Here is a 16,345-nt window from a genome sequence, read left to right as displayed (position 1 = left end):
GCACTTGAATGCAGCAATGAATGGAAGCATTGTGTCAATGAAACGCTACATCCATCACACGTTTCTCACACTTTTTATTTTATTGTGGACCTCACGCTCAAGCTCACAATGTTGGGAAACAATAACGAAGTTTATTTCCACATTTTGGATGGCATAAGTCCAAATGACCACGCTGCAGTCAGCCACTTGTTTCCCATGTTTACTGAAAGATTGCTGTTGCAGCCATGCCATCATCATCAGTTTCACTCATAAAGACGAGAGATACATTTTGTCAATAAAATGGCACAACTTGAGGAGAGAAAGTCACTCGTTGCAGGATGTCTCATGGTTAAAAACAGGGCTGCCAACTTTTGAACATTTCAAAGAGTGACGGGGTCATGGGGTACGGAGCGGACAATTCGCCGACCATTTAGAGCGGGGGGGGGGGGGGGGGGTTAATATTGAGACTTTTTGTGCTCTACATTTTGTTTATTTATTTCTGCTCTGTACGGAAGAGGATTAGAGCCACTGACAAGAAAAAAAAGAAACGAAAGAGAATTCTTATTTTTTTTTCTCAGACAGACAGACAGACAGATTAGATAGATAGATAGATAGATAGATAGATAGATAGATAGATAGATAGATAGATAGATAGATAGATAGATAGATAGATAGATAGATAGATAGATAGATGGATGGATGGATGGATGGATGGATGGATGGATGGATGGATGGATGGATGGATGGATAGATAGATAGATAGATAGATAGATAGATAGATAGATAGATAGATAGATAGATAGATAGATAGATAGATAGATAGATAGAGAGAGAGAGAGAGAGAGAGAGAGAGAGAGAGAGAGAGAGAGAGAGAGAGAGAGAGAGAGAGAGAGAGAGAGAGAGAGAGAGAGAGGGATGGATGGATGGATGGATGGATGGATGGATGGATGGATGGATGGATAGATAGATAGATAGATAGATAGATAGATAGATAGATAGATAGATAGATAGATAGATAGATAGATAGATAGATAGATAGATAGATGGATGGATGGATGGATGGATGGATGGATGGATGGATGGATGGATGGATGGATGGATGGATGGATGGATGGATGGATGGATGGATGGATGGATAGATAGATAGATAGATAGATAGATAGATAGATAGATAGATAGATAGATAGATAGATAGATAGATAGATAGATAGATGATAGATAGATAGATAGATAGATAGATAGATAGATAGATAGATGATAGATAGATAGATAGATAGATAGATAGATAGATAGATAGATAGATAGATAGATAGATAGATAGATAGATAGATAGATAGATAGATAGATAGATAGATAGATAGATAGATAGATAGATGGATAGATAGATAGATAGATAGATAGATAGATAGATAGATAGATAGATAGATAGATAGATAGATAGATAGATAGATGATAGATAGATAGATGCTAGCTCAAGCTACTACTAATAATAGCCCTTAGCTGCTGCTAAAACTAGCCTGAGTTATTGCTTATACTAGCCTCAGTTACTGCTAATAGGGCATGTGATCACACGTGACTGCCTGGTGATTAAGCATAGCGTTCTGAGATGACGAGTGTAAACACACTGAGAAAACAAACGGTACTGTCGCAGAGAAGTGGATTTGGGTGAAAGAAAATGTTAAACAACATCCCTGTTTGATGTCATGAGGTCTTTCTTGTCCACTGCAAGGATTAAAGCCTCAAAAAACACACACTAGCTTCAGGCAGCCTTATAGAGCCATCAGGGTGAACCAGCCAATCAGCATGCAGCTCATTTGATGTTCATATCCTGGCCAAGTGGTAGGGGCAAACCGCTCTTTTCATTGCAGGCCAACTCCTGGGGTTGTGTTTGGCCATCATCAGGGCTCCTGGGTCATTGTGAGTCCTAACAAAGTTTCATATACTTTATAAAGGCACACATATTAGTTATTTTTACATAATATTTTTATGCTTTAGTTCTTTCACTTGTCAACGACATAATAGATTTCCTTGCAAATTGAAGTAAAACCTCTGTTGCTTTAACTAAAACGTACCATTGAAACCTTTTACATAACATCTCAGATGATCTGCTCACTCCCACCCAGGGCAGTTGTTGAGAAACGCATGGAGCCATATTGAAGGTTTGTGGGTGAGCATGCAGGAACATGGGTTTATGTGCTGAACTGTGCAGCCAAACAAAATCCAAGCCTGACTCACGGACACAAATAACACTTACCCAATGTCTGCTGAAATATTTTCGTTTTGCCCCTCCATTCTTCATAAATGACTAATAGATGTTCCAATCAGAGCTCAGGTGCTTCTTTCTAATCTCCATGGTCTCCCTTTCTCCACACCCTTGGACACTCATGACCACATCTGCAGCCCTTGAACCTCATCTTGAGTCACCTCGCTCTTCTCTGACCACAGCTTCAACTCCTGTCCTGCAACCACCGCCTCCAGTTCTCCCAATCCCAAAGCTGCATGCACGCTAACTGGAGAAACATTCATCTAAACATACCATCGGGATTATCTTGTTATGAAACAGAAGTTTGGAGTGGCATGAGAAGTTCACCCTCCTTTTTTTATCAATTAGGATTATTTTTGAATAATTTCTACTGACTAATCTGCAGAGTGACTGATTCAGCAAAAGGTCAGGAAAGCAAAACCCAGTGATTAGTTTTTGTTGTCACTCGATTGTTCGTGGTGGTGTGATTTCTCTTTAAATGAGTCGTCTTGTACACACACTCACTGAGTAAGACCCAGCAAAACCTGAAAAAGTGATTCATAGATATTTAAAGCAGAAACGCTCGTGGAGTCACCTGATGTCAGCTGTCCTGTTTTGTGAATGTTTGGTATTGTTTTTCATTTTTACGCATTTTTCAGTCTACAGATCAATATTTCCTTCAAAATTCACTTTTACCTAAGAGAATGAAAATACGTTAGTAAAGAAAGGTGGGCTTGATGTTAAAATATTTCATTCCTTCTTGATGGACAGATGGACAGTTGTCACATGTGCTTCAGGCACCTGGAAGGATAATTTATCTTAGGATCCCCCCACCAGGAGCTAAAAGGAGTTACTGGGTGGAGGAACCCTGTTACCTCAACCAACCGATCTTCGATGTGTGAAAGAAAATGAATATTTGGAACATCTCAGACAATTTTAACAGAACATCAGAGCTCATTCAGAACTCTCTGGAAGGATTATACATCCTTTACGGTCTGGTAACACCTTGGGATCCCCCCATGGAGGAGCTTCTACCTCCACAACCCGTCCTCTGACAGGAGGTGAAAAAAGATGAAGGGATTCTTCAGTTAAAGACTGGTTTTATGTTGATCAAGCTGGAATCCTCAAATCTTGGAGTATTTTAGGATGGGGATTAATTTTTACACACACAAGGAATGGTTACTGAATTTGGTACTTTTTAAGGCACCGACTAAATTCCGTGGTACCTACCAAGGACCAATTCTCGTGATATGAAACGGTACCTTGTTACCTGTCCTTCGTTAACGAGAACTTGCGAGGAAGCGATTTGACAAGACAGACAGCAGCGCATGCGCAAGAGCGTAATGTTGTTGCTGCAGGGGAGCTGTAAAGAGAGCAAGCTGGATGGCAGAGTTAAGCTTGGTTTATGCTTGATGCATTTACTAAACACAAATAAAAGACAGAAAGCATGAAAGGATATGAGCCGACATAAGCCATCGCGTGTTACATTTGTTTTTGAGGTGGCGAAACTTTGAGAATGTTACTGTGGCCGTGCTCAGGACGCATCTGTCTGGAGCGCGTAAGAGCTCTGCGCCTCTCAGCTCTAAATAATCCCCGGAGAGTCCACATAGATAATGTAATATAAGTAGAACCAGAATCGTTTTCGGGCTCCCCCTGGGTGTGTACACTGAGGGCTTCCAGGGGAGCCTGTCATCCTTTGGGGTGAGCCGGGATCCCTTTAGCTCACCCGTAATTTGAACCCTGCACAAGTTGGTCGCGTGAGTTGTCGGATCCTAGCAGACAGTTGCCGGAATGGCCCTTTCAAAATAAGACAGTTCCCGGATCTTGTTCCGGCAAGATCCGGCTCAAATTAAGCACTGTACAATGATCTTAAGTGAGGCATCATCACCTTTATCTGTTCCAGCAAGTAAATGAGCTGATTAAGATAAAATTAGCTTGATATTTTAGCTTCCATTAACATCAGCTAATGGTGCATTTACTTTCTCCTTGGAACTCGGTATTCCAACTTCCGAGTGGGAAAAATCAACTGTTTGAAAAAGAACGGCAAAAGGAATGAAGATATACAGTAAATTTAGTTCACAGCATTTATGTTTGCTTCACTTTCATTTGCAGTTTATAAAACAACGAGGACTCACACATTACACAATTTGTCCAGAGGGTTAAAGGTTTTTTAGCCCTCCCACTGTCTTTCTGGGTGTGACCCCGCGAGGAAAGTTGACCATTGAGCAGGATTGATGGTTTATCCCTTTAGGTCCACGTGGCAGGGGTGAGGTGGTGCTCACTCCTCACCCCTGCCTAGTGGACCCTAGGGATAAACCATCAATCCTGCTCAATGGTCAACTTTCCTCGCGGGGTCACCCATTAGGACAGTGGGAGGGCTAATTGAAGAATTTTGTACAATACTACGATGATAAAATACAAACAGTTGAATATTATTTTTTGTGATATGTATCAAATACGGTTGTATATTCAGAAAACAAACAAATTTATTTAAAAAAATATATTTTATTAATTATTAAACACTAGGGGTTGTATGAACTAGTCAACTTCAAGGCTCTGTAGTGACTTTTTATGCCTGTCATCGACTAGTCACTGTCACGTGATAATGACTGACAAGATGCAGTCCTCGGAAAAGACAGCAGGTGATGAGCCCCTGCGTCGGGAGGCGGAGGCAACGCACTGTGCCAGAGCGTCGACACCGGCGGTAAAATGGACATTTAACCAAACTGTGACTTTTTCCCTCTTGCAATTTAACCTTCCCCTCACCCCCATCCTAATCTTAACCAGTTTGTGCATGCAAAGCTCTGATCGTTGATGTGCTCCAGACATCTGCGTCCTGAGCACCGGCAAATCAGGTGTCACCACCTCAAAAACTAATTAAACACGCGATCGTTCATGTTGGCTCATTTCCTTTAATGTTTTCTGTCTGTTATTTGTGCCTGATGCGTTACGCTGCTGCGGAGCGAGGCGCATCACCTGTTCTGTTCTCCGGTGACGCACCCCCAAAATTCCACTATCTCCGCTCTGGCACGAACTCCGCAGCAAAAACGGTCCCGTTGTAGTCGGCCGGCGAGCAGCGGCACTCCGCTGTTTTCTGGTCGGTAGATCTTAGAACTGCAGTTCAAAGGTAACTCATAAGGTGAATATAAATGAACCCAGGTAGCAGTTTTTCTTTAGGATTGAGAGGAGATGCAGGAAGATAATAAACAGGACAGAAAAATAGTCAAATAAAAACAAGTTTGTTTTTGTACCTGGTGGTTGCAACAAACAAACACCATTGAAGGTAATCAGAAGTGAGGAACAGAAAATGAAATAATTATTTTAATGTTTAGAGCAGCAGGAACGGCTGCAGCATCAGTGAGTTTGCGGCTGCTGCGCAGGGGGAGGGGGGAGAGGGCTGAAGTAGGATGCAGAAACTACCATTGTTAAAAGAGATGTGTTAACTTAGAAAATGTGGGCGCAATTTTAATTGTCAAAAACTCCAGCGAACCTACCCCCCCTCCGCCGCTTCAGGTGTATGACGTCATCAACGACTAGTCGAAGTCGACTCGATTTTCATTACTTGACTGTCGACTTTAAACAAAATTAAGTCGTGCAACCCCTATTAAACACTCAAGTATTGAAAATTGGTACAGTTAAGTACCGGTATCGATTAGGTATCAGGAATTGGTACCATATCGATTCAAATGTAAAAAGGTTTCAGTTTGTCACACATCCATTACATTTTGCTCATGTATTCATAAATGACTTAAACAGAAGTTTGCAGAAAGACTGACGCAGTTATTGGGTCTGGAGCAATAAGTGTTACCGCATAAATGAAAGTCCACTGACTTCTCACACCAGTTTTTAGAACCACTGCTGACATTTTGTTCATTGCAAAAAATTCTCACACTTCTAAAGAGTTGGTTTCACTAACTCTAGGAACAAGTTAGGCTTTCGGTTTATGAAGCTACACTGGGTTAGATTTTGTTGTCGGTAAGCACAAATGTGATTCACGTGTCAGCAGGACGTCTGAATTCTCCTTCTACAACTTTGAAGTTTTAGCAAAAATCTTTAAACTGCTGCACCAGTGTGCACAAATGCTGTGTGTGATGTTGTGCTGATCAAAACACATGCACGTGTGCTCGTGCATGAAAGCCGTCCATAAGGCAGCAGAAAATGTTCACAGACACAGATATTGTGCGTGTATGTCTAAAAAGACCTATAAATAACTAAAGAGGAGGAAAAGCACAGCAGTTCTGTTGTGGTTTTGTGTTTTGTCGCTTGAAGATCCTGCAGATACACAAACATCCCCAAAAGTAATTACTGTCTCCACGGACGGTGATGACTGACGAGCCCTCCCCTCGAATAACTGCAGCCCTGCAAAAAGGATGAACGTGCTGAACTCTGTCGTGCCTCCTGCTGATCGTCGCCAAGTCGGATGAAAGTAACAATGGAGCCTCCCATAAGGAAACAAAGCACCGACACGTTTATGACACCATCATTTTCCACTACTGAGGCTGAAAAGTTCACATTTTATAGCTAAATTGTATCATTTGGAATACGGATTGATGTTTTGATGTGTTTTTGTTTAAATCATTTGCAGAAATTAATGAAGACAAATGTTTGAGTAGGAAGGGTAACCCTTTAAAGCCTGAAATAGGAAAAAAAATTAAAAAAAAATGTTATTTTTAAGCCAAACTATACTCTGTTCTTTTAATTATGTAATAATATAACCGTAATAACAAAATTTGTTCACCCTTGTCATCTGTAGCTCCTCCACTAGAGGGCAGCAGACATGTGTAGGACTGGACATGGCAGGTTTTTGATGAGAGTACTAATCATAATACTTTGTCTTGATGTTTTGATAATAATAATCTGCATTACTTTAAATAAAGTTGCAATGTTTAAAGAGAGACTAGGCAGTTTTGGCTTGCTTTTAGCACCCCCTAGTGTCCGTTTGTAGAACTGAAAGCAAAACTTATCTCCTCGCTGTGCATTTTCTATTTGACACTTTAACAGCTGAAATTTCTCCTCAGCCTTCATTAGTGTCTACAGGAGTGATTCATCACTAAATCATACAAATCAGCTATGTTCATTATCTGAAACATTCGGGAAAGCAGTCTGCAGCACCAGTTATGTAAGCTCCATTTTTTTCTAAGTCCCAACAGACCAGACCAGCAACTCTGAATTTGCAAGTGGAATATTCTGGCCACGAGGAGTGATAATAGCTGGGTGGCCTTTTATGAACCCTATAACGCCAGGTATTCAATTCCGGTTCTGAAGTATCCAGCACGTTTTAGTGGTTTCTCTGCTCCGACACACTTGATTCAGTGGTTGAATCACCTGTGCAATAGCTCATCAGGCTCTGCAGAAGCCTGTTAATCATCTGCTGATTGAAATCAAGTGTGTTGAAACAGAGTGAACATTAAAATGTGCTGGATACCGACCCTCTAGGCCCATAATTGAATACTCCTGCTATGAAGGGTCATTTGAATTTAAAAATATTTAAAAATATGAAAAATTTGCTACATGTGGGTTTAGATTGTGTTTTTAATTGATTTAATTTCAATGTTTTATTATTATTATTATTATTATTATTATTATTATTATTATTATTATTATTATTATCAGCTAAATGTCTACTTAAATGTTTCAGTTTTCCCCAAATTAAAGTTGGTGACTAATTCTTGATTTACATGATTAATTAATTTTAACACCAGCTCTGCTGAAAATAAAATAAAATATTAACTACAGTTTGTGGTTTCTTATTACTTTGTTGTAAATCACCTAAACATCTCCAGGGACTTCCATTGTCTCCCTCAGGAATTTGCTGAAGTTTTCCAAGTTCGAAACTTTTCCAGGAGACACGGTTCTGCACAAAAAGCTTATTGGTATTTTTTACTTCTAATAATGTAAAAAAATGAATACAACTGATGAAAAAGCAAAACTACGTCACTTGAAATTGCACCGAATTTTTAAGAAAAAAAAACTTGCCCATTTAAAACCTAAAACACACAACTGCAAACGAATACTGCATGTGGGGAGTAAAGTTTCCTTGTGCAAGACCCTAAAGATCTACGTGGACTTTGACACGTTTCCTTATTGCAAACAGAAACTAAAGCTGTATGACTGTTTGTTTTTATATAAATCACCATATCAGGCTGAGCTAAAGGGAGGACGAGTGAATAGAAGAGAGAGTGACTCTGGGATGTGATGACCTGGGAAAAGGGGGTGGGGGGGGGGGTCCTTTGTTTATGAAGGTAAACAGGAAGTACGCACACAATGAAAAAGTTCAAATCCTTTGATTGTCAAGGCTGTGAGAAAAAGTGCCTTTCAAGCTCAAAGTTGTGGTGTGCGTATGTGTAGAGGTGTGTGTGTGTGTGTGTGTGTGTGTGTGTGTGTGTGTGTGTGTGTGTGTGTGTGTGTGTGTGTGTGTGTGTGTGTGTGTGTGTGTGTGTGTGTGTGTCCTGGTATTGTTACCACGGAGCACCTGCTACTGCTTCAGTTGTCAAATTCAAAACGTTAAAATAAATTGATTATTTGTCAAAAACTATTAACATTACACACAAACACACACTGGGGCCAAGTCTATGAATATACAACCATGTGCTGATGAGTGTGTGTGAAAGAGAGAGAGAGAGTATGGGCTCTGAGAATAGCTCCTAGCAGGAAGTCTAAAACTGGCCTTGACCAGGAAGAAAAGCGTGTTGGAGGAACAAACAAATCAGGAAAGCTTACCCCATGGCCCTCCTTCAACAGCCCACACACACACACACACACACACACACACACACACACACACACACACACACACACACACACACACACACACACACACACACACACACTTCTCATAGGTGCAAAGACTAAACACAATGCCAATCATGTTTAGCATCTCCTTATTTTGATCCTCAGAGTTTCCTCCATCCCAGGTCTGAAGGTGAAATTTCCAGACATCACAGCTTAATAACAATAAGATCAAATAAGCATGCATATTCAAATTTACTTTAATAATCATACCAGTGGGAAATTAAGTGTAACTCGGGTTGTGTTGCATTCAAAAGCAATAATAAAAACAATAAAACAACAGATTGTGATGTCATTTTAGTTCATAATGAGAATTAATTCACATTATTTTGTATTAGCATACAAAAGAATGTGAATTGATGTTAATAATCATAACATTTTCAGCTCATCGAAAACAAATACATGTTTGTTTGTTGTTTGTTTCATTCATTTGTTTTTGTGGATAGGTTTAATGTTCTAACAACAAGAAATGAAGAAAACCATCTAGAAAAATGTTTATCAGCCTGGTTTCCTTCTTAAAAGCATCTTCATTATTGTTATTGTTGTTGTTATTATTAGTAGTATTATCGTTGTTATTGTTGTAAATAAAAAACCTCAATTCAAACACTCATAGAAGAGGAAGTAGGCTTGTTTTTCCCTGCATGTGAGTGGATGAGAGGTTCTCAGGCCTGGACTGTAGGACTCTACTTCCTCCTCCTCCTCTTCTTCTTTTGTTGTTTGTTCCACGTCCAGCTGGACTCCAGACAGGAAACAGATGCTGTCCCCCTCTCTTCCCTCTTTTTCCCTTTTTTCTTAGACTTTTTAATCACTCTGCCTCACTTTTCCCCTCCTCTTCCTCCCGCTCATTTTTGTTTTCCCCCTCAGCTGTTTATTTTCTCTCCATCTCTATTTAACCGCTTCCCTCCATGTTCTTAAAAGCTGTGACTGTTATTATCTTTTGTCTTACCTGTCCAATTTGTCCCACCCACCTTACTTCTAGTCCTCTCCCTGTCTTTCCTTCTTTACCTGTTTCCTGGTCTTTCACAGATCGTTCCACCTTGTGTTTTTCTTTTATTTAGGCTGTTTGTCGAAGGTTCGTTATGAATAAGAAATAATATCAAAGTTCATTTTAAAAATGTAAAGGGAATTGAATTCTGCTTTAGTTTTCAAAAAAGTAACTATTGTCAAATTTACATTTAGAGGGAAATAGTGTGTCTTTTAAACGTGTAACTTAAATTGAAACTCATAATATGTCAATTAAACATTACTAAATCAATAATAGAGGAAGACTCACGACTAAATCAAATCAGATAAAATTCTCTTGTGACAAATTTTTGCATCCACATTTTTGGTTTTTAACTGTGAAACAGGTAGGTGTGTTTCTGGCAGTGTGTCGCCACCTAGTGTTCATCGTTTGAGTTTTTGTTAATGCAACCTTTAAAAATCTTTTTTGTCTCTTTAAATGTAAAAAAATAATAATAATTCTAAAAAATTTCCAAATACAGGAAAGACACATGATCTAATAGAATCCTAATATTATGCATCAGGTCGCTCATGCTGCGAGTTTTAATAAAAAACAACCGGACATTTCTAGTCGTCTTAAACAGTTAAAACATCTCATGGTTTAGCAACTTTTTAATATCTTTTTCAAAGTTTATGTAAGCAAGTTGCATCTTCAGAGGTAAAAAGGTGTCTGAAGACTCAAATGAGTTAAGTGTCAACATCAGAGTAAAGGGGGTTCAAATCTAATAATTAACCTTAAAATGGTCAGGTATATTATTATGAGTAAAAAGAAAAAAGTCCAAAGAAAAACGTTAAAATCTGAAGAAATTTTACTCAAGACAACTTGTATTATAAAGAATGTAATTATTTAAATAAGAGCTTTGAAATCACAACGATACACACTTGAGATTTCCTGTCTTCCCCAGGGGTGTGTACAGGGAGAGACCTGGGGTAGCACATGTCACCCTTGGAATATGATTGGCCACCACACTGAGTTCTATTTAAATTAACTTAATATTGTCAACAAAAGGCTCGGGGGTTATATAATTTGCCTTGGGTGTCTCCCATGCATAAACAAGTGGCCCACATGGGTTTTAAAAGGCCTGGACACGCCCCTGGTCTTCCTGTGTTGCACATCTGGTATAAAACATTTGATTTTCAACATTTCTCAGAACACACAGCACCATCATCACACAGAAAGATGCCGTTTTGGGGGTCTTTTTGTGGGAAATGTGCATGTCACCTATGTGCAAGTAAGTGTTTTCCACAGCTCGTTACCTGTCCAGGGCGCAGGGGTGCTTCCAGAAAATTTTGATAGGGGTGGCTAGATGGGGGCAAAGAAATTTTTGGGGTGGCACACCAAATTGGTCCTTGTGGTAACTCTGGTTGAATTTAGTCTGTGGCGATATGCTGCATTGCATCTTTATTCGTTTTTGTTAAAATAACAGTACATATCCAAAAAAATTCAACTTAAATTTTACAAACACAAAGATTTTAGAAAAATGCATTTCAGTTATTTAAAACATTATTCCAAATTTAATTTAAGTGTATTTTTTTAGGTTAATTCACCTGTGTTAATGTGTTCACAAAAAAAAACTATGGAGATAAAAACTTTTTTAAAATGGTGAGCAGAAGAAACAAATGTATTTTTTTATTCTGATTATTTCTTTACCCATTAATTGTAATATTTTATTTTGCTTTACAATTATGTCTTGAATCAACAAGATCAATATATGGTTTGACTGAACATTAATATGATTTGTTAATACTGGCTTTTCCTGTGGGGTGGGGGGGTGGGGGGGGCAGCAATTTTCTAGGGATGGCCTTGGCCACCCCTTGGGGTGCCCTTGTCAGGGCATCCCGCCCATAGACATTAATGTTATGTCCAACACCCTAAATTTTCTAAGAAAAAGTTATAAAGGTCAAACTCTTCTTTATAAGGCAAACTGAGCTCAGATGGTTGGGTATAAACAGGTGTGTGTCGTGAATGTGAACATGTGTGTGTTTGTAGGCAGGGACGTGTTTTTCAGTATTATGGTGCTATCATTCCAGTAAAACCAGTCCGTTGAAACTTCTTCGAATCTGAATGAATCAAAGCTTTTCTTCTTAAACACACACACACACACACACACACACACACACACACACACACACACACACACACATACACACATTTATTGGCTATAAATAAAAGAAAAGACATTTTCTTCATTTGAATTATCCTAATTTTTTGCGTCAGGTGGCGTCTTCCTTTCTGTCCCGGTGTCGGGGGTTACCTGTTGGTCATTCACAGACTCATACATCACGTCTTTATTAGGAGGAAGTCATTAGGTTTGTGTGGTGACCCAGTCTTGACCCTGCTGAGGTCACTTTAAAACTCCAGAGCAGGGGGTCAACCGCAGCCAATCAGGGATGACCAGCGCTTTTCTCCAGACCAGATTTCAAGGTTTTCTGTGCACGTGGGTTTTCCCAGAGGTAGAGCAATTCTGCATACGAGTCTTTGCACACCTGTTGACTTAAATGTTTAACTATTTGCTGTTAGTTTGTTTTTTTCAAAGCTTTCACTAAAGTCTACCAGTCAGTCAGGGGGAGAGGCCAGAACACACAATCTCTTACTTTCTCTGCACACAGTTTATCAGTTACACAGAGAAAAGCATTAATATAGACAAACATGTTAAAAATCACGACTTTCTTTTTAGATTTTGAATCATTTGCGAGTTGCTTTGTTCTTTATGAACGCTAAACTAAATTTAGAGTTAAGCTTTGACCTCCCAGTAGATTGTGTGTGTGTGTGTGTGTGTGTGTGTGTGTGTGTGTGTGTGTGTGTGTGTGTGTGTGTGTGTGTGTGTGTGTGTGTGTGTGTGTGTGTGTGTGTGTGTGTGTGTTAAATGATCCTCACTTTCAGTAGATGATCTTATGGTGCTTATGGTTGAGGCAGCTGAGGGTGTCCATTTGATCGACAGGAGGCATAATGTGGCGTCAGGCGTCCACTTCCCTCCATCTACCCTCTTCACCTCTAAACTCAACTTCCTTTGCCTGGATCCCCTTTCTGAGGGTCAAAGTTCATCATTAAGATGCTCACCATTGCTGATAATAACACATAACCAGTATAGGACCCTGGCAGGGGGTTGCAAGGGCCGGAGAGGGTTGACAGCCACCATCAGTCTTAAGGCAACCCCCTAAAAAATCTCTAATTCACACACACACACACACACACACACACACACACAAACACACACACACACACACATCTTCCCCTGGGGTATTGGTGTCCCTGCGTTACCCTTACTCAGAGCAGCACAGAGCAGTCACATTGATGACAGAAGCTGTGATACTCCATCTGTCCTGTGTGCTCAAACTTATCAACTTCACAATGTTTCCTTGCAATCATTTTCCCCTAATAGTGATCTTCTGTATTAACTCTAAAGGTCAACATCTCTGAAAAAACACTTTTTTAATTTTTATTTTTGATTACAATCAGTCACTCTGAGTTTTTCATGCAGGCTGAAAATTAAAATAGTCTCCTACATCTACCTCCAGCATTAGCTTTTGATGGAAAATAGATGGTAACTCAAGGATTTGAAAAGCCTGACAAATCTACGTCACACTGTCACTGAACATTCATGGACTCATCCATCTTGACTCACGGTGGGGAAGACGGCCGTTGATTTAAGCCTTATTTATGCTTCTCCGTCTGCCTCATTACAGAGACACGCTACGCCATCATCCGTTGTTGCACAGACTCAACAGGCAAGGACGGACAGGAGTCAAGCCCACTTTTCTAAAAACCCGGCAAACAACACGGAGGACGCAAGCTTTTGATTGGCCAGGAAACCGCTTCTTTTAAAATCAATAGCACTGCCTTTGCCCCCCTTAAAAAAATAAAGGGAGCCAAAGATATCTAGTGGCAGACACGGACCAGCTTGAAAATTACCTTGCAGAAAAACTCTGAAATTATGAACATTTATTCACCCGTGTACTGGAGGAGTAGAAAGATATTCCGCAAGCATTGTATTTGCACGCAAACATTACGAGGAACGTTGGTTAAGTGGTGGCGAGCGTATGAAGAGGTGGAGGGGAATGATGAGGGACAAATTTGTACATGTTAAAAAAACACAATATAAACACAATAGTAAATCTTGGACTGGATACATGACTGTACTGGTGGCATGATACCCCAAAGATTGCTACGCCCTCTATTGTCCTGGTGGGAATTTGCTTTGCAACGCTGCCAGGGTGATGAAGAAGTCCAAAGGCAAAATGTCTCCGTCAACGCATAAGCGTCTCTCCTTTGCAGAGCTGACTCAAAATCATCAACTAGGCTTAAATTAGGCTTTAGCATCCAGAAAAAGCAGAGAATGCCTCAGCTAGTAGAAGCTAACCATTAGCATTAGCAACTCCACCACACAGCAGAATTCCTCCAGGCTTGTGTTATTTGTGGAAATAAATCATCGGTGTTGCAAATCCAACTGTGCACTAGAGTCACGTTGCTGTTAGCCAGAGACGAAATGTCCAAATATCAGGAAATAAGACCCCAAATCATGCATCTAAAGCTACTTTCTCCTCCAGCTGACTTCTAGGTCCTCGAAAAGGTGCACCGGAGCTCCCCCCCCCCCAGACAACAACTTACAAGACATTCATTCTTTCTACAGACCACTGCAAATTTATTAAAAATATGAGTTAAGTCGACCTTTATTGATATTATTGCAGAAGTACTTTAATCAGCTGCAACTATCGGTTTCATGTGAGGATCAGGGTGGTAGTATTCGTAGCTCTTCACAAAGAAAACATGAGGAATTGTTTATTTACAATCAAACTGAATTTTTGTTTCAATATTTGAAAAATCATCTCAAGAGAAAGTTTGACACACAACATATACTATTGTACACATGCTTTCTGACCTAATCCGAACAGTTCTGCTGTCAAACCTGAACAAAGGAGGTTCCGTGTTGTGTTGCATAAAATACCAAGTAGTTTATTAAAGCCAGGGAGAACTAGAGAGAACAAGACAGTTCACAGTAGAAAATGTGAGAATGTTTATCTTGAAATGTTTGTGGTTGTTATGGATTTTGTCACAGTTTTGTTATGCGGGTTCATGAGGTCACTTTGCTGCTGGATGCTCATTCTTGTGATTTATACACAGTTACAGCTTTTTCAAAGAATTTTGCTGTTGATTGACTTTAATGTCCCTAATCCACAACACCCACATAGTTTTTGTTTCTATTTTATTGCTTTATTTGTTTGCAGTCAGGAAATTCCTAGTACTGATTTACTTTTGTAGAGAAAGTCCCTCCATAAATTTGTTTGAAAGGGAAACAAAAATGCACACAAGCTATAAAACTAACTCTAATGTCTTGAAGTTCTTGTCCTTTAATTATTAAAGATAAAACAAAACATGTGAGTTTTTTATGTTGTTGTTTTGTAAATAAAAAACCACAATGGATTAGGTTAATTTCCAATTCAACTTTACTAAAACAATACATTCCAATGTGAGATTTGTTTGAATTAATTTTAGCCATTGATTTCCTACAAGTTCATAATGTAAGATTGACCCCCTGTGGTCAAATTTAGATACTGCAGTAGCGATGGTAAACTCGATTCTTTTTACTTAATCGAGTTTGAACGAGTCACTCACCAAAACGAATCGAGTTTTTTAATTGGTTTGAGTCACTGAGTCAGTTGCCCAGAGCCCAAAATAAAATCTACATTATCACTCAAACTTAATTTGCTCCTCTTTCCATGTAAATCCTACCACTCACTGGAGTAATGAACAAAAGAAAACAATCTATTTTATCCTCCTGAGACCCTGCGTACTTATATGAGGACATTACATTTTTGCCCTTCTGCACCATAATAATTCTTTTTTAAAAACTTTGACCTATTGGCCTCATTTGGGGCCCCTGGCAGCACCACCTAGTGGTCAAAGAACAACACTACACCCATTTACCTGAAAATAAAGTGGAGGGAGTGTCAGCCAAAAGCTGCTGTGGCCACTCCAGACACAAAAAAGAGCCAGGTAAGAGTTTAATTCAGTTTTTATCAATGAATCTGTAGTATTTATGCAAAGTAAAGTCTATTGCTTCATATGAATTGCAAATGTGTGATATTTTGAAAAGATTAGCCAAACAAAACATACCTAAACATGAAGTACTTGCTTGAGGACATCGGGATTATGTTAGGTTCTCAGTTGTGCCATGCAGTAAGATGAACTTGTAAACTTTTGCATAATTTTACAGGTGAAAATAAATATAATTAAAAAAATTCACAACTATGTGTTCAGATAGCTTGAAAATGTTTTGAGCATAAATAAACAAGTATTTTGCGCAAGTGAGACCTTTATTCAGCTTTAGAAAT

The sequence above is a fragment of the Nothobranchius furzeri genome, chromosome 5 (assembly GCF_043380555.1).
Source record: "Nothobranchius furzeri strain GRZ-AD chromosome 5, NfurGRZ-RIMD1, whole genome shotgun sequence".
Classification (NCBI taxonomy): Eukaryota; Metazoa; Chordata; class Actinopteri; order Cyprinodontiformes; family Nothobranchiidae; genus Nothobranchius; species Nothobranchius furzeri.
This window is presented reverse-complemented; position numbering follows the sequence as displayed.